Here is a 25,933-nt window from a genome sequence, read left to right as displayed (position 1 = left end):
TGCAGTATTTAACAAATTTATATTAAATATGAATGTTGACATATGAGTTTAATTCTATAACCCTATTTTGTGCTATTTTCCCATCTGTCCTTTCTTACCTCTCTTCTTTTTTAAATCATCCATTCTCTCCCCTCTACTTTTACAGAATACACTGTTTCTGTTCTTTAGTAATTACCTTTAAAAAAGAACATGTAGGGTTTGCCAAGTTCAAAGTTAAAGGAGTCTACCCCTTCCCCTAATTCCATTACCTTTTCTTCCTTCAGTGTAACTGTTTTCATGTATTAAATCCTACCTTTTTATAGCCACCACCCTCACGCCAAACATTACTATTACTCTTTTATGTTTGTTTAGAGCAAACCAAATATTCACCACCTTCTTTATTCCCTGCTTGTATAGCTTACTCCTTCCATTCGCCATTACTTGCCCTCCAAAAACATCCTCCAGAATTTCCTGTAGCAAGGGTCTGTCACTAATTACCTGTCTTGATTTTTGCCTTAAAAGTGATCTTGGTTTTTTGGATTCTTGATTTTTCCACCACTTTAGTTCCTATATATCACTACACTGTCTACATATGAATGTTTTTTCAATTTTTGGATGGGTGCCTCATCCATTCTGTCAAACCCTCAGGCGTTATCTCGTCCGATACTGGCTCTGGCCCACGATCTCTCTCCTCTCGAACCCCAATTAGACAGGCTTCTCAGCCTATCCTCCCTGGTTCTTAATTGGTCTCAGAAATTATTCATCTCTTTGATTCTCTAAGATGAAATCTGTGCATTTTATTCTGCTCTTTTAGTTCACTTACTCTCTTCAACCTGCTGGGTTTTTAATTACAATTATCGAGCTGCTCATATCTAGAAGTTGTCCCTGATTCCTTTTTAAAATTTGCTAGATCATTTCACAGTTTCCTTTCCTTGTATGTATTTTTTATCTTGTCTATTACTTTAAGTATAGTAAGAAGCAGTGTTTAATATCGGAGTCAATCCCTCTGCTGTCTGGTATTTTCACAGACCTGTTCTTGCTGGTCCTCATTCATGGCGCTCTGCGTTTTTTTGGGTTTACTTACTCTTACCTGCAGACTGCTCACTTCCCTGTGGAAACTACACATGGGGATTCACTAAGCCTGGAATAAGGGGGCGGTCTTTCAAAGATCTGCTCATCCACTCACTTGAAGGATGGCCCAGGAGCACTATCTGCCCAGGTCAAGTCTAAAATAAAGAATTTTAAAATTGGCTGGAGAACATCCTTCCACTGAGGTCATGGCATCTGCATGAGGTACAGCTTGTGAGTACAAGCTCTCAGGAGGGGAATGGGCTTATTTCTGGGTCACCTTCACCCTGGAGACGCAGGTAGCAGTCTTCTGCGGTTCCAGCTCCAAGGGAGCAGGGTCTTCCATTATACTGCCCCCCTGTGCCCAGAGATGCCATCAAAATTCAGTTTGCCCTGTGTGCAAAATGCCCTAAGGGTTGGGCTCACTGTCCACGTCAGTCCTTTCACTGAGGTTTTGGCCTCCTCAGTATCTTCCAAGAGAAAACAACCTAAGTGTCCATCGTTAGATGAATGGACAAAAAAAGAGATGGTATACTTTATACACACACGCTCATACCGGAATATTACTCAGGCAAAGTAAAGAGTGAAATCTTGTCAGTTGCAACATGGACACACCTTGAGAATATTATGCTGAATGAGATAAGCCAGACAGGGAAGGTCAAGTATCATGTGATTTCACTTATGTCATAATGTAAAACCCAAAAAACAAATGATCCAAATAGAACCAAATCCAGATTCAGTTACAAAGAACAATGTGGTGGTTACCAGAGGGGAGGGAGGTTGCAAGTGGGGGGAGGTGAAATAGGTGAAGAGAATCGAGAGGCTCAAACTCCAATTATAAAATAAATTATGTCATGGGGATGTAATATACACCATGGGGAATAAAGTCCATAATACTCTATCAACTTTGCTCAATGATAAACGGGAACTAAATCTACTGTGTGATCAGTTCTCAATGTATACAAATCACTGTTGTACACATGAAGTGGAATATTATATACCAATTACAGCTCGTAAAAAAGGAAAATAACTTCCATGCCATTCCATGCTTTTGAGGTGCTTTTTATCTGTTTTCTACCTGCCCTGCCCTACTCCAGTCAGAAGGCTGGTCCAGACCACCCAATCACAGGAACACACTGGACCCTCACTTCTTGGGGCTACTGGCATTTGTCACTACTGTGCCAAGAGACACTGATATTTGGCATCTCTAGCCGAAAGAAATCCCAGCCAGCAGAGCTCTTAAAAGAAAAAGGTGATCATCCCTGCTATGTGACAGAAGGTTGGTTGTACTAGGTAGACTTGCAAATCCAGACTTGGATAGACATCCAACCCAAGAAGCGGGCAGTCTGCAGGGTGTCCCTGCACTACCTACCTGGGCTCTACACAAGGATTCTAGGAGGTGGGAGGATCGTCAGATTAGAAATGTGTGGGGAAGGGCTCAATGATACCTGGTCCTCAACTGCTGGCTCCTTTGTTTTTAAGAAATCTCCTTAATACTCCAACACTCATTACCTTAACCTGGGGATGGGGATCTGAAAACTTAGACCCCAGATCAAGGCTCTCCCTTCAGTTAACGAAGGGGAGCTGCGAAAAGGAGCTGCCTTTCCACTTGAATTTGCGGTGAAGAGGTATCCTTTGCTCATCGACAACAACACCTGACCCTCTTTCACGGACTTCTCGCAAAGGCCAATCTCAGATTAATGAATTCCATGGTCAAATGTTCCCATCTCTGTGACAAAGGAGAAGTATGATATGAGTGAGTTTTCTTATTAATAGCGATGGTAACTCAAACTTCATTCTCATTCCTTTTTATTATTTTTTTAAGATTTTATTTATTCATGAGAGACAGAGAGAAAGAGAGGAAGAGACACAGGCAGAGGGAGAGGGAGAGGCCGGCTCCTCGAAGGGAGCTCAATGCAGGACTCGATCCCAGGACTCTGGGATCATGACCTGAGCCAAAGGCAAATGCTCAACCACTGAGCCACTCAAGCACCCCTCTGGTTACTTTTTAAAATCAGCCACTGCAGAATATATTCTAAACCCTCCCATCCTGCTGGTGGGATAAATAAATAATAAATCCTGCACCTTGGGGAAAAATCTGGCCTCTCTTCTAAAGCTGAGCATATGCTTCCTTGAGGCTTGTAATCCCACTCCTAGGAATAGGCCCGACAGCTATGTGGATAAGTGGTCACCATGGTGAGGGGCAGGACTTTATATTTTATAATGTAATTCCTACCCTATTATAATATGAGCCCCCGATTAGAAACTGCCCAAGTACCCGTGCAGAGTGACAGGGGCACTGGTGACAGACTCACAAGCCAGAGTAGCACATGACAATGACAAGCCCAACAGCACAGATGACTCCCTTCAGCACGCCCAATGAAAGGCCCAAGAGAGCATAAGCCGTGTGATGCCATTCACGTCAAGCTCAAACCCAGTGGGGTGGATCTGCACCAGATACCAGCAGAGCAGCTACCCTTGGGGCTGGGCAGCAGCTGGGGGGGGGGGGGGGGAGAAGAGGAACTGGGTGCAGGGTAATATTCTTTGATGTGCTGGATAAAATAGGGTGATCAGTTTGTGGAAGTTTAAAACTGGGCTGTAGACTATTTACAGAGCACTTTGCTGCTTATGTATTTTACTTTACTAGAAAGTTTGGGGCACCTGGGTGGCTCAATGGTCGAGCATCTGACTTCAGCTCAGGGTGTGATCCTGGGGTTCCAGGATCGAGTCCCACATCAAGCTCCCAGAGAAAGGAGCCTGCTTCTCCCTCTGCCTGTGTCTCCACCTCTCTCTCTTTATCTCTCATGAATAAACAAATAAAAATATGTTTTAAAGTTTAAAAATATACATGCCCACTCTGATAGGAAGCTACAGCTTGTGGGAGCTGGAGAAGGAGCATCTTCAGTGCCTGGGGCGTCTGGGGCACCAGCCCTCTCTTGGGCACTATGGTGTAGCCAGGGGCAAGAAGTACAGTCATCTCCCGCCTTCACATGGCCACACCCACCCACTATGCAGTCCCCCAAACCGAATTCCAAAAATCCAACTGTTCAGATTAAGTCTCCAACTCAATAAGCTCCCAACTTAGAAGGGAAGCCAGCTAACACAGAACACAGGGGCTGGGCTTGAGTCGTGGCTAAAGGTGACCTTTTCATTGTCCTTGACACACCACCGTAAGTCTTCCTTAAGGGTGTCAATAATTCAGGGTGCCTGGGTGGTTCTGTAGGTTAATTGTCTGCTTTGGCTCAGGTCATGATCCCAGGGTCCTAGGATGGAGCCCCAAGTTGGGCTCCCTGCTCAGCGGGGAGTCTGCTTCTCCCTCTTCCCCTGCTGTTCCCCCCTGCCTGTGCTCTCTGGTTCTCTCTCTTATCAAATAAATAAATAAAATCTTTTTTAAAAAAGGGGGTATCAATAAGTCATCTTCTCTTTAGCAATGACTCCTTCTTTTCCTCAATCACTGTGACTACTACTAAATTCTGGAAATTACTATTTCTTTTCTGACTTTTACAAATATCTAGAACTCAGAAAGAAAGTGTATTCAGGGGGATCCCTGGGTGGCTCAGTGGTTTAGTGCCTGCCTTCGGCCCAGGGCGTGATCCTGGAGTCCTGGGATCGAGTCCCACATTGGGCTCCCTGCATGAAGCCTGCTTCTCCCTCTGCCTGTGTCTCTCGCGCGCTCTCGCTCTCGCTCTCTCTCTCTCTGTCTCTCATGAATAAATAAATAAAATCTTAAAAAAAAAAAAAGAAAAGAAAGTGTATTCAACAGAAATAAGGCTAGATCTAATTCCTACTCCAGAGGAGTCTCAACTGAAAAGGAAACAGTTCAGATGTCATCGAGAGGTACACTTTAACACTGAATGAGAAGTTCCAGAGAAACATACCACCTGGCAGAACAAGTGCCTTCACCCTTCCAGGTAAAATGAGGAGGACAGATGGTCCCGTCACCAAAAATGAGAAACCCAGGACTAACTTTTCATTTTTTTTGCCCAAAAGCAAAAGCAGGAAGAGTGGAGAAGAAACAAAAGAAGGGGAGTAGACCTGAAATGGACTCTTACCACCTACCAGACCACCTGCCTCAACCATCTTCTCCCACCTCCCTGGCTTCCAGGACCAAGTCCTCCAAGGACAGTGAACTCCGTGCGGGAGGCAGGAGGTTAATCTCATCAATTCCTGTGCTCCTCAAAGTCTGACTAAAAGAGAGAAGAAAATGCCAACTACAAGAAAAGAATTTTCCTCCTCCCACAAAGGAACACTCTTGCTCACTGAACACAAAAATCCACCTCTTCTCAGAGAGAGCCAACACATTGTTCAAAGCAAAAATAACATTTTCTTTCCTGGTGAGCGTGTTGTCGCTGATCTACACTCAGTTACTCTCCGAGCCTCACCTAATGCTCATCAGCCTTGGGAGGAAATCGAGGGAGCTTGCTGGGTGCTCTCCTCCCAGAAGCACGAGCAGCAGGGAAGGGCCTAGCCCTGGCGAGAGGCACCCTGACCCGGGCAGTGGGCTGTGGAGAACGAGGCCCACAGAGATTCACAGAACTAGCCTGGAGGCTTAGGGAACCTGGGGGAGAGCCAATGCCCAGGCCTCCCACTAAGGGTCACTTCAAACCCCGGGCTCCGTGGGCAGAGCAGGATCGTCCCCATATGACAGCATTCCTCCATGAATGTTACTGTCAACCTCTCAACTGGAGCCAGGCTGGAGGGAATCCAAAATTCACTTGGCTTCATAATATGTTTTTTGTGTTTATATGTGATGCTCTAGGAATCCTGACTACTTTAGGCTAAACAATAATATACTCTCATAGAACATGAACACTAGAAAATCCTCTCCCCATTAGCTCAGCAAGGATGGGCATCCACTGTGTGCCAGTCACTGTTCCAGGCATTAGGAATACCTCAGGGAAATACAACAGACACACCCCTGCACCGGTAGACAGTCACATATGCAACATGTCAGACTGGTAAGAATGATGAGAAAGCTATACAGAGAGGTGGGACAGGGAGCAGGGATGAGGGTGGAGGATCGCTAGGCAGGGGAGTCGAGGTGCCACTTCACAGACCTGAAAAGATGGGGGAGAAAGCCAGGTGGCCATCTAAGAAACAGCATGCTAGGGATAGCAAGAGCAGGTGTAAAGGCCCCAGGCAAAAAAAAAGAAAAAAGAAAAAAGCATGCCTGAGGAACAGAGAAGGCCAGTGGTGACTGGAGCAGAGGACACGATGACAGGAGTGAAGCCAATGCATTGTGAAAGCAGGACTCTTGGAGGCCACTGTAAAGACTCTGGCCAAGGAGGGTCTTGAACAGAGAAGTGATACGGCCTGCTCTGGGAACAGACCAGAAAGTAGAGGGTGAGGGCAAAAACAGGGACACCTCCTCAGAGCTAATGAAGTAACCCGCAAAAGATAGGAGAGGAGTTTGGACTTGGGGGGACAGTGAGGGTATCAATGGAAGTGGTGAGAACAGTTGCATTCTTGCTCTACTTTGAAGGTGGAGTTTTGCTGTTGTACAGAATACAAAAAGGAGAAAGCAAGGAATTAAGGATAAACCAAATTTTGTGGCCTGTAAAAGGGGGCAACTGGCCTACTTTCATTTTACATGAAAAGGAAACTCAAACCCAGGAAGGCTAAGTCAGGTCCAAGCTCACATCACTTATTTCTGGGACAAAAATCACAACCAGTGCTTCTCTCTCTGTCCCTAACCTGCAGCTCAGCAGGAGACAGTGGTGACCACTCAAGTCATACCTGGACGCCCTCCAACTCCTCTCTGCTCTCAGATGCCGGCGTAGACAGTGCCCTCTCAGGCACTGCCAATACCAAGCACTAATGTAAACCAGGGTAGGGTGCTGGTGAGTGAGAGCCACAGGCCCTGCCCAGAGAGGATGACCAAGTCCATGTCTGCCATACAAGAAAGCCGACCAGCTGTGCTCACACATTTCCATTCTCTCCAAAAGAACCCCCAAATCTAGATTTTAACAAAACAAATCTCCTTTAAAAGGTGGCTTAGTTGTTTAGTAACATAAGGCTGGCCAAACAAATCTCACATACAGGCCAAGTTCAGTCCATGCAGGGCATCATCCTGGAACCAGTCTCAAGACAGCCTAAAAGATAGACCTGGTTCACTCACCCCTTGACCAGGGTTAGGGCATGGAATTAAAGGTTTCAGTTTATAAAGGTCTTTTATACCAACTTTTCAGCCAGCAGATGACATTCATTATCACTGTAAATAGCTGATAACTTCCAGAACAATCTTAGTGAACTCCTCTCCAACCAAAATGAGAGTAAGTGGCTACCCATCATTCCGGGTTCTGTGCTAACTTTGGTTTTACCTTATTCTACATGGAGGACTAAGATAAGCCCACTATTACAACCAAGAATTCAAAAAAGCTTCCCAAATATCATCCGATGATCCTTTCAAAGTTGTATAGAGCATAACAGAGCCCTGCAAATGACCCAGGAAACAACTTATGTCAGCCAAGTAGGAAAACACCAATATACTGCTATGTTTAAGGACCAGCAGCAGATGTTCCAATCTTGCCAAAATAATCAAATTTAGAAATTACAAAACTTTCCTCATAAGTCAAAGTTTCTTCCCATTGCTAGACTTTGGGATACACATGTCACTCGCTGCGCTTAAGGGAAACACATTAAATGTGTCTGGTTTTTATCTTTTTTTTTTTTTTTAAGATTTTATTTATTTATTTGTGAGAGAGCAAGCAAGCATGTGCACACGCATTCACAAGGAGAGGGAGAAGCAGACTTTCCACTGAGCAGGAAGCCCAACACTAAGGCTTGATCCCAGGACCCTGAGATCATGACCTGAGCCAAAGTTAGATGCTTAACGGACTAAGCCACCCAGGCACCCCAGATGTGTCTGTTTTTTATTTTTTTAATTTTTAAAAAAGATTTTATTTATTTATTCATGAGAGAGACACAGAGAGAGGCAGAGACACAGGCAGAGGGAGAAGCAGGCTCCATGCAGGGAGCCGGATGTGGGACTTGATCCCAGGACCCTGGGATCATGCTCTGAGCCAAAGGCAGATGCTCAACCGCTGAGCCACCCAGTCGTCCCGTGTCTGTTTTTTAGATGTGGGGGTCGGGTTGCCAGTTTCAAGAGACTCATCAGAATCTGTCTGCCTAAGAAAACAGCCTCCTAGGAAGTCCCGAGTTAATTTTCTATACTGCTGGATAGCCTTCCTGCCCAGGCTCTCACACAGAATTAAATATTAACTTTCCCTACAAGCCATATGCTGTCTGCACAATACCTATTTGGCTTGGTACAGCTGACCATTTTGATGCTGCTGATACGAGGTTAAGAATTTCCCCCAGGGTAGGGCCACTATCTGTGCTGCTCACCCCCACCCCACTTTTTTTCTTAGTATGCAATTTACAAGGCGCACAAAGAGGTAGAAATCAATGTTTTCTAAAGGTGATCTCTTATTAGGGCAAAGCCCAGGAACTGCCACTAGTCAATTGTTTTTGACCTATTAAATGGGCATGTTATATGGTTCAACATGATAATATTCCTAAATCAAGAAGAGACTTGGGTGTTTAAAGAATTCCAGCTACCTTAAACTCGAAAGAAGAAAGAAAAGAAATAAAAGAAAGAAAGGAAGAAAGAAAAAAGAAAGAAAGAAAGAGAAAGAAAGAAAGAGAAAGTAAAGAAAAGAAAAAGAATTCCAGCTATCTCTAGATCAGCACTATCCAGAAATTTCTATGATAATGGAATGATCTAAATCTGCACAGCAAACGTGTGGCTACGGAGCATGTGAAATACAGCTAGTATGACTATGAAATAGTTTTTAATTTTACTTGATTGTACTTGTTTTAAACTTAAACAGCTCTATGTGGCTACTGTATTAGACAACATAGTTTTAGAGGATAGTTTCTTCACACAAGAAACAGGTCTCACTCACTTATATTTATAGTTTTGACGGCCCAGCATACAGGAGACATTTGATAAAGAAATGAAAAATATCTTCTTGCACTGCACACATTTTCAATCAGCTGTCTACCTTTCTTCCTCTGAAGCTCTTAATTCTGATCTTCTAGTGCTACATCCTCCCTTGGGTAGTTACTATTCCAGCAAATGTGGAATTACTGGGCCCTGAGGGTGAACATTCAGAAGGCCACGCCCACAATGCCCAGCAGCTGGGCAACAGGAACTGGCCTGACCATCACCTGACCTGCTAGGCCTCCATGTTCCCATCCACAGAATGGGAACAACCACACCTCTTCTACAGAATGGGGCTACTACAATGCCTAGATATATGTCCAAATTGTGGACTCCGATTCTCAACAGTAAACCTTAGAAACCAAGCTGAGCTCAGCTTGAGATGTCCAATGAAGCAGCTGGCTAACTAAGGAGAATATTAACAGCTATGGCAGTCTACCTCACTTGGTTAACATTTATCATGCTACAGGCCAAGCCTTACCTACTGTAAGCCCTGGATGTACAGCTGGATAGCACAGTCTCTGCCTTCCTAATTCTGACTGACCGTTATTTCTTCCCCTCCAGAAACAAGATTTTAGAGAACAAAAATCTGCTGTCTCCAAAGAACTTTTGGGTCCCTGTCATTCATTAAAGTCCCCAGAGATAAAAGAACAAGTAAGAATCTGGAGTCCTGACTTTTAAAAGGTGTCCCTGTTACATAACAAACCAATATTCCAATTGAATCGTTTCCATTCAATTACTTAGGCAGAATTTGGAACTAATTATTGCAACCTGTTGACTTAGGGATCACTTCAGCAAAGAGTTTCATTGCTTAAATGTGACTCAATGATTCAGGATTTATCTAAAAATCGCCCACCACCAAAAAATATTCATGCATCAAGGTACCACTCTAACTTATCTCTTTAGAGATGTTCAGAGGCTGATTCCTAACTATGAAAGAAAGGAATCCTGTTACAGCATGGTGCCTATGGCTCTACCCACTGGACATCCACTGTTCCCAAACCCCAAGACAGCGTTCTTGTTCCTGTCTCAGCTGCCCTGCAAACCACATGTGCATTGCTCTGGGCAAGGGAAAACAGTCTCCTAGGAGGGATGCCCCCACTTTTCCTCCTTTGTGTAAATAGAGAGGAAAGTGGCATCTCTGGGACCTCATCAGAACTGGAAGGTTCTTTCTGGAAAGGAAACAGGTTGGCAGCCCATAGTGGGGCTGACCTTTGCAAACACTTCATAAAGTAATGGAGACATCAGCACCATAAGCAGCATGCTGCAGGATCACCAAGACTTCTCTGATATCACATTAAGAGGATGTTAAAAAGAACAAGCACAGAAGGAACACGTAGGGAGGGAGGTAGAGTCAACAGGAGAACATTCCCCAACCGTGTAGGGCTGGTGTAAAATGTGCAGCTGTCCCTCCCGGGAGTGCTGGAAAGAAGACCTGGGTCTCCAGGAACCTTCAGCAGCCAGAGCTCTAAAGAGGAGATCTCTAGCCTAGGATGTTCAGGCCATAGTGGGCCCACTGCCCCAAGCTCCAAAAAGGACCATCCAGATGCCCCCACCCTGCAGGTTCCAGCACAGTAAGCAAATAGTGAGGTGGGAGGCTCCCAAGCACCCTTCAAAGTTTCATTTCCTTGGTGCTTCCCAGTCTCTGCTGCGGACCTCTGACCTCCAGGAGTTATTGCCAAACTGCCTTCTGTTTGCACAAGGTCCTGGTTTTTCCCAGCACTTGCTGGGGAGGCTGCCCCGACCCTACTGTGAGTGGGTGGTAGATCTCCGGGCCACAGATAAGGAGACCCGGGTTCAGAGAGGTTAAGGGGACGTGCGCAGAGGGTCCGGAGGGTGAGGGCTGCGAGTGGAATCCAGACTTTGGGACTCAGTGAGTCCTCGGCCTGCGACAGGCAGGCTGGAGGCTGAACCAGGCTCCACCTCCCTCTCCGGCCCCGCAAGCCCCTAAAACCATTCCAGCAGTAACAGGCAACACTTGTTGGCTACTCCGCACGCGTGCTGGGTCTTCACAGCTTTTCTCTCGAGTGTAGAAGCCACCGGCAGCTCCGTTTGTAAGATGGGAAGGAAAGCAGACACCCGGAGTGGAGGCAGCTCGGGCCAGGTCAGCCTCAGTGCTGCGGGGGCCTCGGGAGCCCACTCCCCTGTCCATCACACCGCGACGAGCTGCCACTTAGGATCCGTCGTGCGGGGAAGGGTCCCTGGCGCTTCCCAGACTCGCTGCTCGAGGCGCGCACCCCAGGCCGCCCTTCCTCATCGCGGGGCGCGGGCCGGGGGTGCCCGCCTCCGCCTCCGCCTGGGCCCGGGCCCGGTCCCGGTCCCGGTCCCGCCGGCCCATTCATCGTGGCGCGGGCGGGGCGGACCGGGCAGGGCCCGGGTGGCCCCGTCGGCCCGCCGGGCGCCCTCGCGCCGAGCTGCGCGCTGCCCGGCCGGGACACGGCGCCCCGGCCCCGCCGCCAGGGGGAGCAGGGAGCCGCCGCCCGCGCTCCGGGAAGTGGCCACCGCGGCCGCCCCGGCGTCCCAACCCCGGACGGCCCGGTCCCCGCACGGCGCCCCCCGCGGCCCCGGCCCGCCCCGTCGCGGCCGCCCGCACCCCCGAGGCGCCCCCAGGCCGCAGCCCGCAGGCGGGCGTGCTCGGCCCGCGGGCGCCCATTCAACCCGCCCTCCCCCGCCGGCCCCGCCGCCTTCCGCCCGCCCCCCCGCCCCTCCAGCCCGGACTCCAGCCCGGCAACGTCATCCGGCCGCTTCCCGAAACTTAACCCCTTCCTCCGCCAGCCGCGCGCCGCCCGCCCGCCCCGCCCCGCCGCCAACTTTCTTCGCCCAACTTCGGAGCGCGCCGGCCAGCCCGACGGCCGCAGGGAGGGAGGGGCCGCCACGTCGCGCAGCCCGGCCGCCGCAGGTGCCCCCGACGGCCAGCGGCCAGAGGTCCGCCCCGGGCGCGCTCGGCCGCCGCCCCTGCACGGGGCTCGCCCGGCACACGCCCCCGGCCCGGCCCGCCCCGACCCCGACCCCGACCCCGAGGGTCTGCGGCCGCAGCGACGGCTGGCAGCGGGCGGGGAGGGGCGGCGGCGGCGGGGAGGGGCCGCCAAGGAGACGTGTCACTCGCCGAGCGGCCACCCCGGCCCCGGCGCCCCGACGGCCCGGCCCGCGCGCCGCCGCCGCCGCCGCCGCCGGGCCCGGCCAAGTTTCTTACCTGCAGCCGGAGACGCGGGAGGGAGAGCGAAAGGGCAGGAGCCGCCGCCGCCGCCGCGGAGCCGGGAGAGAGGAGCCGGCCGAGCCTCCGCCGAGAAGCCGCCCCGAGCAGCTGCAGGCGCCGCGACCCCACCGCCGTCCGCCCCGTCCGCCGTCCGCTCCGGCCGCTCGCTGGCTGCGTGCGCGCGTGTGGAGTCGTGGCACTTTCTGCCTCGGAGCTGGCGAACGGCCCCCTCCGCCGGGATCGCCGCCTCCTGCCTTCCCCGCCCGGGCCAGCCATTCATCGAGCCGCCTCTCCCCATTGGTCCGCGCCCCGCCACTCTGCGGGCCGCCGGCCAATCAGCGCTCAGACGGCCGAGCCGCGGCGGCGGCCATTGGCCGGAGAGGAGGGTCTCCGCCTCGGCCAATGGGAGAGGGGAGGAGCTGCGGGGAGCCGCGGGGGGCGGGGCCGGGAGGGGCGGGGTCGCGCGGTGCGGCGCTCGGCCCAGCGCGGGGGCGGGGCGGGGCCGCAACGCCCCGCCAAAGGGGGAGGGGGGCGCCCGTCGGCCCCGCCCACTCCAGGCCCGGGGCGCCTCCGGCCGCGGCTTCCCCCGGGCGGCCCCGGCCAGGCGCGCTTGCGGCAGGTTCGAATCCCGGCGATGCGGCGCCTGCGCCCCTGGAGCTGGAGGCCCGAAGTGGCGGTGGGTGTCGCCCTGGGCGCGGTTGCGCAACCCGCCGACAGCCGGGAGGAATGCCTTGTTTAAACCCACTAACTTCCCCCGAGCAGCCGGGCCTCCGCGCTCAGGGTGTGGGGCAAGTTCGGCTGGGGGTCAACGCCAAGAGGACAAACTCTGATCCTCTGAGAGATGGCGTTCGGTACCAGAAAGGATTTTCTTGAGCAAATGGAGGAATTGGGATTGAAAGGCCAGAAGGTGCAGGAGGAGTCGAGGGTGGATGTGATTGCACCCATTTTTAGGGGTGGTACAACTGAGTACTAGTCTATTTGAGCTACTCGTACAAAGCACAGCTGGCAGAGCGATAAATACAATCCACCCTAGGGCATTTTACTCCGTGCAAGGAAGAGGCTGAGAGGGTCTGACCCAAGCAAACTCACGCATTTCCCGGAAAACTGAGCAAATAGTACTTCATTATATGATTTCCTCCCCTCGATATATACCAATACTGTCTCTTCATAACCAAAAAAGTCTTTCAATTAAGATAATTTTAGGCCTGGTTTTTAACCATTATATCAGGGTCTCCTGAGGCCAATGCTTTGAACTTGAGCCAAAGCCAGCTTCTTTCAAATTAAGGCTTCCAAAAAGCCAAAAGGGCTGCTGCAGCCTAATCTGCTCCACACCACTCCCCCGGCCCCTGTGGCTGCGGAATCCTGTTCCTAATATCTATTTATTGGACAATTTCACATTCCCCCTATACCCCATCATCACTACTACTGTGCTTTCTAACTGTTGTTAGAAAGGTGTGGAAAATACAAGCTGTGGCGAGGGAATAGAGGGGCTGAGTTGAAATTAAACCATTCATTCCTATTTTTAATCTTAGCAGTTCCTTAACGCATTAATGATTAATCAATGGGAATTAACCTGGATTAACTTTCAACACCCAGTCTTTTTCCAGTGGTGAGCCTTCACTTGAAATAAAAATCAAGAATCTCAGTTTTTGGCTGGCATATCAACTAGTTCTAATTGACCATGGGTAAACCAGCTAACTTCTCAGAACATGAGTGTACCCCTCTAGGACAACCTGGATTTTAGAGAGGAAATTCATTAGTTTTTCATTCATTCATTCATTCATTCATTCATTCATCAGTATGGTATTGGTATGCAGGCTGGGCAAGCAGCCCAGAGTGATAATGCAGACCCAGTAAAGACCTCAACTGCCCTTGAGGACCTTGCTACGGGCAGAGACCTTCATCTTATTCACTGTTTTGGTTTTCCCAGAAACAGATTGTTGGATTCAAGTGACTCATTTGGGGGTGATCAAAGGACACGTTGGTAGAGAAGTAGAATGGGAAGCAGCTGTAGCAGGCAAATAACACAATATCAAGTTAGTGATGGTGTGGGCAACCAGAGCTCAGTATGTGGAACACATCCCAGAGATGTCCTACCTGAGGGGTGAGGAGGTGGGTTGTTATCCATCACTGCCACACTCCTCATTGAGTGAGAGCTGCTTCTGAGAGGACTTTAACTGGTCCCATGCCCTGTCAGCCAGAGAAAGCTTTCTGGCAGAGAAAAGCAGCTGCTTGCAACAAGAAGCCCTTGGCAGAAGAATGTGTGCCTGGAGAGTCGGAGTGTGTGTGTGTGTTGGGGGGGGGGGGGGGAATTGGGCAGCATGTCACAGTCATATCTTCTATGCTACTGTGACCCAGAGCTTGACACAGCACCTACACAGAGTAGAGGCTCAGTAAATGCATGTTCTGTAAATATGTTAAATGAATTACAGGATTGCAGTGTTCCTGGTCATGAGGGGTACTTACCAAAAACAGGTTCTCTGTTCCCTCCCATAATCTAACATTTAGTTTGGCCTCAGCACAATGTATGTTTCAGTATGGAGAGTTGGCCTGGCCTGAGCCTTTGCTTTTCCTCCCCTGCCTGCTTCTTGTCCTCCCTCCACCAGGCTCTGCTAGGGCCAGAGCAGCCTCTCTGCCCCCACCCCCCTGCTGCCTGGCCTGGCCTGACCTGACTCTTAACAGCCACTGCTGTGTCCATGGACCCCCATCCTTGGTCCCGCTCAGCCTCATCAATGTGTTTTGGCCTTGTACTCTCCCAAGGTGTGTCTGGAAAAAACAGGAACCTCCCTAGGATTAGGTGGACAGGGTGCCTGTGGGGAGATGGAGGGTCATCCCCCAGGCTCAAAGCCCCTGGCCCTGCTGTATCTTCTGTCATGGGCCTGTATCTGCCAAATCACACAGACTCTCATGGCAGCAGAGACCTCGTGGTACAGTGCACCTCCAGGGCCTGTCTGCTCAGTGCCCACCATCAGGCTAGAGCCTGGGAAACAGGTCCCTGCCATCTCCCTGAGTGACGGTCCAGTGAGGGGCTGTCACATGTAAAAGAGTTGGAGAGAGAGGCCCAAGGTGATGGGGGCCCCTCTGGCAAGGGCATTGACCTAGACTGCGGAGAGCAGAGGGGGTGACAACAGAAGCTTGAAAGAGAAGTGGGAGTCACCTAGCTCAGAAAGCGGGTGAAGCTGGACTTGGTGAGGCAAGAGTAAGAACAAAGGCCTGGTGATCAAAGATAGCATGGTGCATGAGGGGTAATTCTGAGTTATTTTGCTTTGCCACAGCCTGAAGACTGCAGAAGATGGGGGTACCTGAGTGGCTCAGTGGTTGAGCACCTACCTTTGGCTCAGGTCATGGTCCCAGAGTCCTGGGATTGAGTCCCACATCAGGCTCCCTGCAGGGAGCCTACTTCTCCCTTTGCCTGTGTCTCTGTCTCTGTGTGTCTCTCATGAATAAATGAATAAAATCTTAAAAAAAAAAAAAAACTATGCAGAAGATGGTAAGCAGAGATGAGTCTCAAAAGGTGATCGTAATGAGCACCAAGGAACAATTTGGGGTGATGTCAATGGTCCATATCTTGGTGACTGAGATGATCACATGATCAAATTATATACTTTTGAAAAATGTGAGTTCAGTTTGTAAGCAAATTGTGTTTTCAATTAACCTGACTCAGAAAAAGGGTGTAGCAGGTTTTAGTTGTGTGTTAAAAACAAATAGAATGTTCCTCCTAGAAAACCCTAAATACATAAGAATAATCACCTAGTATATGGTCCATTCACTCATGATGGTGCTTTGCTTTCAATTACTAAATTGCAGATATTATTTTAAAAGAGTAGACAGAAAGATGAGAATATCCAGGGTAAAAAGAGCTTTTGCTTTATCAATAACTATGAAAGGGTGATAAATGACACACAGAATAGAATGCCACGTGGAAACAAAGCCACTGTGACAATATATAATGTTTTTACATCTTGTCACACCTCAGGCGCTATTTGAGTGCCCTACATGTAGGTATAATTATTTGACTTTCAGAACAACTCAGTACAGGGGGAACAGTTATTTTCTCCATTTTAAAGATGAGGAAACTGAGGCACAGGGAGGTTGAGAAACCTGCCCAACGTTACAAGGCTAGTCAGAGGAGAGTGTTGGGCTTCAGCATCTGCACACAGAACCTCTGCACTTGGTGCCAGATACTGGAAGGCATACTGTAGCTACATGTGTGTGGGGAGGGGTAGGGGGACTTCAAGCAAGGAGAAATTTGTGATCCATGAAGGCTGATATCACTCCTTTAGCACTCTCTGGTGGTAGTGATGCTTGGCTTGGTTGGGGGCCCACTAGGTTGGGAAATCATTTTAATAGCTCCAGTGATGAGGGCTTGCAACAAATGGGGCAGTGGCAGGAGAGGGAGGTGCAATGATACTTCATAAGGGGCAATTAGGAGGTGAAGTAGGTGAGGTTTGGTGACCATGGAGTGTGCGGGATAGGGATCTGCCACCTGTGAGCCCTTGCTCCTGGCCTGAGTGACACCACTGGGGCAGGACCCACAGGGGAATGAAAAATAGGGGACAGGAATTGGGGAGGATGTTGCACGTTTGTTGACACATGGAATTTGAGGAGCCTGAGGGAAGTCCAGGTGGAGTTACTGTTTCTGTGAAGCTCAGGTGCTGAGGCCAGCAAGGGTAACACAGACTGAAAAGCTAAGAACAGGAGTGAGGGTTTGAGCCTTAAGAATGGGGATAATCACACACAGCATATAGAGCTGGGAGCTGCATGTAGGTGGGGACAAGAGAAAGCCTGTATTAGAGTCCCGGACAGAGAAAGGAAAACCCAAAAAAAGGAATCTGCATCGATCAGCTATTGCTGCATAATAAACCACTCCAAAACTCAGTGGCTTAAAACAGGCTTGAGACTTGGCTGATCTTGGCTGGCTCACGCATGGGTTTTTTGTAGGCTGGGGTTCATGTCTTGTTTGGGCTTGATTGGGGCTTTTTAGAAGTTCTGCTCCACATGGCTCACTCTCTTCCCTTGGATCAGAGAGGTAGAGGAGATATTTGCCTCTCAGTGATGGGTGAAGCATAGGAAAACAAGCAGAAATACACGAGGTCTCCGGGAGGCTTATAACTGTGTCACTTCCACCACATTCTATTGGCCAAAGCATCTCAGGTGGACAAGCCTAGATTCAACAGGAGTTGAAATATGGGCAGCGTTAAAGAAATGACACTACTGATGCAATCTACCTTGAATCCAAGAAAAACAGGAAGAGTAAATCCAGAAAGTAGGGGGGTTCATAGCAGGGAGAGAGTTTCAAGAAGTGAAAAAAGGTAAGCATTGTTAAATGTAGCCTGGAAATCCAGCAAGACAAAGACTAGATTATGTGTTAAATGTGGCAACTCAGGAGTCACCAGGGACCTTGGGGAAATAGTTTTAGAGGAGGGGTAGGTTTAGATAAGGTGGCCACCAAATTGTGGAGGGGTCAGAGAAAAATGAGAGAGGGGAGAGTGGAAGCCATGTGCATCCATCCATCCATCCATCCATCCAATAGATGAATCCAACTCAGTACTACTCTGTGTCAGTCACTGTTCTCTGTGATGGAGACAGCCAGGAAAAAAGCAAAGGGTTTCCTCTGATGGAGCTCACATTCTAGCTAGAGAAAAAAGTAGACAAGTCAACTGATAAATAAACAAGATGAATTAAAATGGTGCCAAGGGCTCAAGGAAGAGAACGGCCTCTAGCGATGGAGAGGGCAGGGATCTGGGAATGGGGAGGGCAATGGATGTAAAGAACATGATCAGAGGAAACCTCTCTGGGGAGGTGATGGTTGAGTTGACACCTGAACAGGAGAAGAAGTTGATCTTGTCCTGGAAAGAAGGATAAGAAGAATAAGAAAAAAAAAAAAATCCTGTGGTAGGGAGGAGCTTAGCAGGTGGTTCAGGGAAACAGGAAGAAGGCTGTGTGCCTGGAGCTCACGGAGGGCAGGAGGCAAAGGCAAGGGATGAGCAAGGCAGGAAGATACCTAGGTCCCACATTCTTAGGAGGTATTGGGAAGCCAATGGGAGTGGGGAGCTTTAAACAGGAAAGTCTTACGATATGATCTACATTTTTAAAAGACCACATTGGCATTAGTTAAGATTTGGATCTCATGTGGATCCCCAAACCAGCTGGGAGGCTTTTGCAAGATTCCAGGCAAGGTAAGATGCTGGTAAATATTTAACATCTGGCTCTGGAGGTAGGGGGTAGAGAGGGTATTCCTAATTTGCAGCAATTGCCAATTTCCATCCTGTCAATACTCCCATCAAAGCTGATTTCAAGCTGCTGAATCACTGAACACAAAGGGGGGAAGAAATTGCAGTAATATGCCATTATATACCACAGAGATAATCTCACAAATAATCTCAAGGGCATGTGTAATAGTAAAATGTAGTGAAATAATTGGAAAAGAGATGATGTTGAATATTTATTACCTTTGTTTTTCATACAATCTATTTTATTGTAAGTTTACATCATTACATTTTTAATAGAATGGCTGTGTTTGATGATCTGCTTGAAAAATTCTTTTAAAAAATATTTAATTTATTTATTCATGAGAGACAGAGAGAGAGAGGCAGAGACACAGGCAGAAGGAGAAGCAGGCTCCATGCAGGGAGCCCGATGTGGGACTCGATCCTGGACCTCCGGGATCATGCTCTGAGCCAAAGGCAGACGTTCAACCGTTGAGCCACTCAGGCGTCCCTGCTTGAAAAATTCTTAAAAATCTAACAATCAGCTGTCATGAGCCAGCTGGCTCCTCCGCACCACTGAATATAATAGTCACCTGCACCAGAGTGGAGGGGGTGTGTGTGTGAGAAAGAGAGAGAGAGACCCAACAGGATTTGAAATTGTACACATTCATGTCGGCATTTCTGCACACATCTCATTCTTTGTCTGAACCTCAGACTCGTTGGGGTCGGTAGCTCAGTCTGATGCACCATCATGTTCCCTTGAAAACCTAGCCCACTGCCTTGATTTGGGTACAAACTCCCCTGAGACTGGGTCTCCCCAGAAGAAGACATTGAGGAGAAGGTTCAAATGAAGACAGTTTATTTGGAAGGTGATCCCAGAATCACCAGGAAGGGTGCAGAGAAGGGAGACCGGAAGAGAAGACAGCTGATGAGCAGTGCATCCTCAGCAAGTTTCCTCTCTAGGCAGCTGGCACCCCATTCCATGAAGGAACTCTGGGAGACAGTGTGGAGTATGTCTCAGCATCACCCGAACTGGGAAGCCAGGAAGGCTGGGCACTCATTCACTGACACCTCTCTGTCACGGGTTGGAGGCTGCTTCTGGTATTTCTAGCCCACACCACAGACAAAGCCCTGAGGAAGAAGATTGTGGTTGAGATGCCCAGGAATGGTGGACTAGATGTCAACAGGCCGCCAATGATGTTGGTGTGAAACTCACAATCATTTCTTGAATGAATGGACAAACGAATGAATGAATGTAGGGCCCTTTGAGGTGCTTTAAACACAAATTTAAGATCTAAAAGTTTTAAAAGAGAATGCAGCTCCTTCCACTCCACAGGCAGCACATTTATACTTTTGCAAAATCTAGAGCAGAAGTCTTATGATATCCCAAACGGTTTAAGTTTTGCAGTAGCACTACATAAAATCAGAGTAATTTTATTATACACTTGAAGAAAAATCCCTATAGACAGGCTCTAATAAGTGTCAGAAGAAAACAATATTTACACAAAGAAATTGGATGGTCAGCAAGAACCCAATTTACCAATTTTTATGGTTGCTGGTGATAGTAATGAGCCACTTGGGTAAGAACGTTTGGTTTTGTGTGGGTGACATTGGAAGTGAGCTCGGAGTTAGGAATCTTGCACAAATGAGGACTGACCCAGTGGTTGGCTGTGAGTCCCCAAAGAAAGCAAGGGGAAACCAAAAATAGATGGATGATGTATATCTGGCACTTTTACTATTTCTAAAGTGCTTTGGAGATGATCCTTACTAGACGCACAGAGGGAAGTATTATTATTGTGCCCTCAGTACAGATGAGGCAGGTGACTTCGGAGAAATGCAGTAACTTGCTCAAGATTTCACACTTACGACGACGTTAGATAAGCCTCGGAGACTCCAAAAATGGCATCTTTCCTTAATACACCCTCTGGGTTCTGGAATCACACTCCCCTGTCTCAGATGGGAGGTGCCAGTCATGAGCAACGTTTTGCAGCCCTGAGGTCAGTTTGGCAGGGCCTGGGACATCCTGGGACAAAGTCTGAGAGCCACTGAGTCAGAAGCCTCAGTAATGCGGCTTCATTTTTCTAGCCTCAAGCAGCAAGCATCCGTCAGTAGCCTCGCTAGTTAGACATCCTGCTCTTCTCTGTGATCACCACCGATGAAGAACTCAGGACTCTAGAACTTTGTGCCCCATTCCTGATTTACTTCTTTCACTCAATAAATATTTATGGAGCATTACTGCATGCTAGAGCCTCTGCTGGGTGCTAAGAATTCAGCAGAGAACCAGCCCATAGGACCCTACGCTCCGTGAGCTTACAGTTTAGGAGAGATGGGGGCGGGCGATCAATAATTCGTTAGACCAACATCCAGCTTGCGGTAAGTGCTCTGAAGTAAACAGAGTGAAATTGTATGCAGGAACTGTGAAAGGCCTCAATGTCTTTTTTCACTCTTTCTCCTTCCAATCTGTCCTGCTCGCTTTTAGCAAACTTAACTTTCCCGCAAGACTGCTCCCAGCCTGGCTTGCCTCCCCCTCAGGAGCCTGCAATGGTTCCCACCACATCCAGTCTGCATCTCTCTGCCCGACGTCTGTGGAATTCCACGGGCCAGTGCCCCCGCCCCAGTTTGGATCCTTCCCTTCCACTCCACCTTTCAGGAGCTGCCTTTGGTCATTCATTCCAGAATTGGGTTCTCAGTTTGCCCGCTTTCCCTCTGCCCTTGCTGAGCTCACAGAACTGTGTCCTCCACAGAGCATTTCCCCCCTTACCAGCTCCATGTAGAGGCTGCTCTGGTACGATTGGGCACCAGAGGTCACCGGCAGAATGTGTGCAGGGGGCACCTGGGTGGCTCAGCGGCTGAACACCTGCCTTTGGCTCAGGTTGTGTTCCCGGGGTCCCAGGATCGAGTCCCACATCGGGCTCCCCACGGGGAGCCTGCTTTTCCCTTTGCCTGTGTCTCTGCCTCTGTGTCTCTCATGAATAAATGAACAAAAAATCTTAAAAAAAAAAAGGGGGAATCTGTGTACAGGAATTACGACTCTTCAACAATGATAAAAACTTAGGAAAAACTTACCAAAAAAGCTACCTGCATCCCATGTTTTTCCTTCTGAATTCCCTGTGACTTTGAAAGTCCTTTCTTCTATCTTAAATCACTCCTACCTCACTGCGTACGTATTTCTTAAAGCCTTACTCTTCCTGGCTCTGGGACAGAGCTGAGGCACCCGCTCACTGCCTGGTGTCTGCTAAGTGTTCAGAGAGTGTATGTCAGTTGATTAGTAAGTGCCTGGCACTTAAAAATCATTATTCTACACCCTCCTCCGGGTTCTTTCCTCCAGACTTAAAGAGTGCAGCTCCTTCAACCTTTCTTCCACATCTTTTTCCAACCACTTAATCATTACGTGGCTCTTCTCAAACTGTTAATCAGCTTTTTTTTTTTTTTTTTTAATCATTAGTGAGAGTTTTGAAGAAGGTGTTTAACCAGAAGCAAAAAAAGAAAGTAGAATAAAATTCTGAAAGAGCCTGCTAGGGTGGTTGGATTCAGCTCTCTACTTTGGCTTGGCAGGCCTTCCAACCAGCTCATCGATCAAGCCTCCTGGCGTGGCCCCGCACAACTGCCCAGGCTTGGATCTGACTGTGCACTGCAGAAAAATTAGATTTGGTGGGATGAGAACGTTGCCCATGGCCCCACTGACACAGTTCTTCAGACTATTAATCAGAAAATTCCAGGCCTGGTCAGAAATTTGTGAGCTGTTTTAATTCAGACTTTTGTTTTTTCTGCTTCTAGGGTCATTTTACTGTGAGTCCATAGATTCTTGCTGAGTTTAGGTGCCATCTGTGATGGTGGTGGTTGTGGTGGTGGTATGGTGTGTGTGTGAGGGAAAGAGAGAGAGGGACAGAAAGCAAGAACTTGGACTAATTCACACTAAAGTTTTACTGATTTACCATGCAATGTCTCTTCAACATTTGCACCTGACCTGCCTTCTAAAGACGAGAGAGTGAAGGTGGCTATTGTGGATGGGGGGCTCTGGGCTCTAAACCATCTAAATCAGGAAGGCATTTGGGTTTATATTAATAATCCATGTAATTTTTGCATTCTTCTCCAAATATATTCCCAAGGATAGATTTTCTAAAAATGGAAATCATTTTATTGTTTTTTATCATATATATATATATAAACACTGTACATGATGCAGATAATATAGGAAAAAGTATCACGGAAGGTATAAATTATCCCCTGAAGTCCCAACCTCATAAAGTAACATTTTTTACCTTTTTCCTTCTACATTATTTTCTATTTATAAATATACGTTGTTTGTTTTAATATAAGCTTTTAAGCGACCCCTGGGTGGTTCAGTGGTTGAATGTCTGCCTTTGGCTCAGGGCATGATCCTGGGGTCCCATTCTAGTCCCACGCGGGCTCCCTGCATGGAGCCTGCTTCCCCCTCTGCCTGTGTCTCTGCCTCTCTCTCTGTGTCTCTCATGAATAAATAAATACAATCTTTATATATATGTGCTTTTAGATCATCACCACGGTGTAAAAAGACTCTGGCTATTTATCTGGTGGCATCGGGTCCAGGCACTGGGGACAACCCGCCTGTTTTCCGGTTTGCGAAGCAGGACCTCATGAGTGACTCCCTCCAGGAACCGTGCACATTTCAGAAGAAGAAGGAAGAGAGAGGGCAGAAGAGCTTTCTGGAAATGTGCGGGGTGGCGCTCTGCGGGGCCGTGGGGGTGCATTTCTGCCCGAGTCTCCAGGCCCTGGCCTGCCTCGGCTGTGGGCACCCCCAGGGGTGCTCGCGGGCCCACGGGGGCGGGGGCCGGCCGTGGCCCGATTTCCCGAATGACGCACCTACAAACCCACATCAAACGTCTTGCAGGCAGGCCTCCCGCCCTCAGCGGACCAAGCGCGCCGGTGGTGGAGGACCGGCTCCCTCCTTTCAGGCAGGAAAGCTGACGGGCTCCGGGCTCCGCACCGCGCAGGAAGTTCCCCTGGGGCGGTGGCAGCGCTCGCGGCGGCGGCGGCGGGACTTCAGGGAAACCCCGCACTCGGCCGAGGAACAGGGCAGAGGCCGATGGGCCCGCGTCCTCGCTCCCAGCCGGGGAGGGAAAAGGGAAAGGAGCAGGCGACAAAGTACCTGGCGGGAGGCCTGTCAGTCGGGGGTGCCTCCCGGCCGCCCGCCTCGCCTCGCCTCGCCTCCCCTCCGTGGGCGGCACAATCGCCTCCTTATTCAGATATTCATGACACACGGTGGCGAGATAGAAAATGACAGTGGGGAGGAGTCTATTTTAGGATGCTCAGGTAGAGCCTCAAGGGACACTGCAACCAAAATCTGGATCACTCAAAGAGACCAGCTGCCAGAGGACGTCGGTGCAAAAATCTTCTGGGGAGAGAGAACAGCATGTGCAAAGGCCCTGAGGCAGGAACATGTTTCGCAATTTCAGGGAATTGAGGAAAAGCTGATGAGGAAGTGATGGTAATGAGCAAAGCGTAAAGGCAGGGACCAGATTTATTTTGAGAATCATCACATATAACATTGTAGACTCTGTTATAGTTTGCACTGGGTTTTGAACACACACTATCTCAATTCAATCATCCCGACATTCCTATTGACTTCCTCCGGGTCACAAAACTAGGAAGTGGCAGACAGGGCCTCTGACCAAGAACTCTGCACAACTCCAGAGAGCACACTATCCACACAGCAGGGGGAGCCATTTGTATCATTGCTTGGAGTTTGTGCAGTGCACAGCCTGAGCCACTGTCCATAGCGGCCCTGTGCTAGCTCAAGTCTATTTTCTCCAAATTTCTATGCTTTTTCTGTGCTAGGGACTGTTGGGAATACAAAGAATAAAGATATTATTCTAGCCCTTGGTGAGCACATGATGCGGTTAAAAAGAAACAATATATGAAGAGATATGCATGATATAAGACAGTTTTTGTTTCTGACAAGGATATTATGAATAATTAAGTAGGGGGGTGCAAGATTTGTAATTGGCTTGAAGATTTAGATTGGTGGACAGAGAAATCCATAGGAGTCATCACACACACACTCAATAAAAACCAAGTATGTTTATAGACTACCATAAATGCTTGCCTCCAGCAACTTGAGAATAAAAAAAAAAAAAGAACATTTATTATCCTATCATATAAAGGACAGGACCATATAGGTAAAATTTTGGTAAATCTAAGGCAAGAAAAAGAAATCATCTATAAACTCATTAGTAGTGGGCAGCCCAGGTGGCTCAGCAGTTTAGCACTGCCTTCGGCCCAGGGTGTACTCCTGGAGTCCCGGGATCGAGTCCCGTGTCAGGTTCCCCGCAGGAACCCTGCTTTTCCTCTGCCTGTGTCTCTGACTCTCTCTCTCTCTGTCTCTCATGAATAAATAAGATCTTTTTTTAAAAAAAAGAAAATGAAAACTCATTAGTGAAACACAACTGCTTTTTACATTTTAGTGTATTACCTTCTGGTTTTTCCTCCTCAAAAAGCAGTGTGTGTGTGTGTGTATTTATATGACATGTATATGAATGTACAGATATGTCATACATGTCATATAGACACATACCACAAACACATATTACCTTATCGAGGTATAATTTACATGCTTTAAAATCCATGTGTTTTAACTGTGCAGGTTAACGAGTTCTGGCAAATACAAGCACCTGAGTAATCACCACTATGCTAAAGATCTAGAACATTTCTTTATCCCACAACTTCCCTTACCCCATTAGTCACTCCCTCACCCCACCCCACCCTCTCCTCCAGGAAGTCACTAAACTTACTTCTGCAACCTTAGACTAGTTTTGCCTGTTCCAGAACTTTATGGAGTCAAGTGTGTATTCTTCTGTCTCTGGCCTCTGTTGTTCACTGTGTCTCTGAGTTTTAGCATGTTACCATGTAGGTACCAGGAGTTTGTTTCTGTTTGTTGCTGACTAATATTCCATTACAAGAATATATATATATATATGAATTTGTTTATTTATTTACCTGTTAATGAACATTTGAGTTGATTCTCATTTGGGGACATCACAAATAAAGCAGCTATGAACATCCTGTACATCTGTGGAGGCGTTTCCATTTCTCTTGAGTAAATACCTGGAAGTGGATGTGCTGGGTCATTTAGTAGATCTGTATGTTTAAAGAAAACTACCAAGTGCTTTTCCAAAGGGGTTGTACCATTTTACAATGTATAGGAATTCAGCTTATTCTGCACTTTTTTTTTAAGGTCTTTCTTTCTTTCTTTCTTTCTTTTTTTTTTTTTTTTTTTGAGAGAGAGAGAATGAGCAATGGGGAAGGGCAGAAGGAGAGGGAGACGCAGACTCCCCACTGGGCAGGGAGCCCAATGTGGGATTCCATCCCAGGACTCTGAGACCATGACCTGAGCCAAAGGCAGATGCCTAACTGACCGAGCCACCTGGGCACCCCAGCTTATTCCACATTGTTTGTTTTTTTTTTTAAGATTATTTATTTATTTATTCATGAGAGACAGAGAGAGAGAGAGGCAGAGACATAGGCAGAGGGAGAAGCAGGCTCCATGCAGGGAGCCAG

General features: G+C 48.3%; 1 protein-coding gene across 3 annotated transcripts in view; it reads right to left on the bottom strand.

Annotated features, from left to right (window-relative positions):
- RRBP1 (ribosome binding protein 1) overlaps nucleotides 1-12,380 on the bottom strand; it is a 65,247-nt gene extending 52,867 nt beyond the window's left edge. For 2 of the 3 annotated variants that reach the window (XM_077872098.1, XM_077872096.1), the window contains exon 1: nucleotides 12,186-12,380. The gene's annotated coding sequence lies outside the window, so the exon portion shown is untranslated. The remainder of the gene's footprint in view (nucleotides 1-12,185) is intronic. The other variant, XM_077872095.1, reaches the window with a different exon arrangement.
- Nucleotides 12,381-25,933: the final 13,553 nt, after the last annotated feature.

This window comes from Canis aureus, chromosome 26, assembly GCF_053574225.1.
Source record: "Canis aureus isolate CA01 chromosome 26, VMU_Caureus_v.1.0, whole genome shotgun sequence".
NCBI classification, from domain to species: Eukaryota; Metazoa; Chordata; class Mammalia; order Carnivora; family Canidae; genus Canis; species Canis aureus.
The sequence above is the reverse complement of the archived record's forward strand: the minus strand, read 5'-3'. Positions and strand labels throughout refer to the sequence as shown.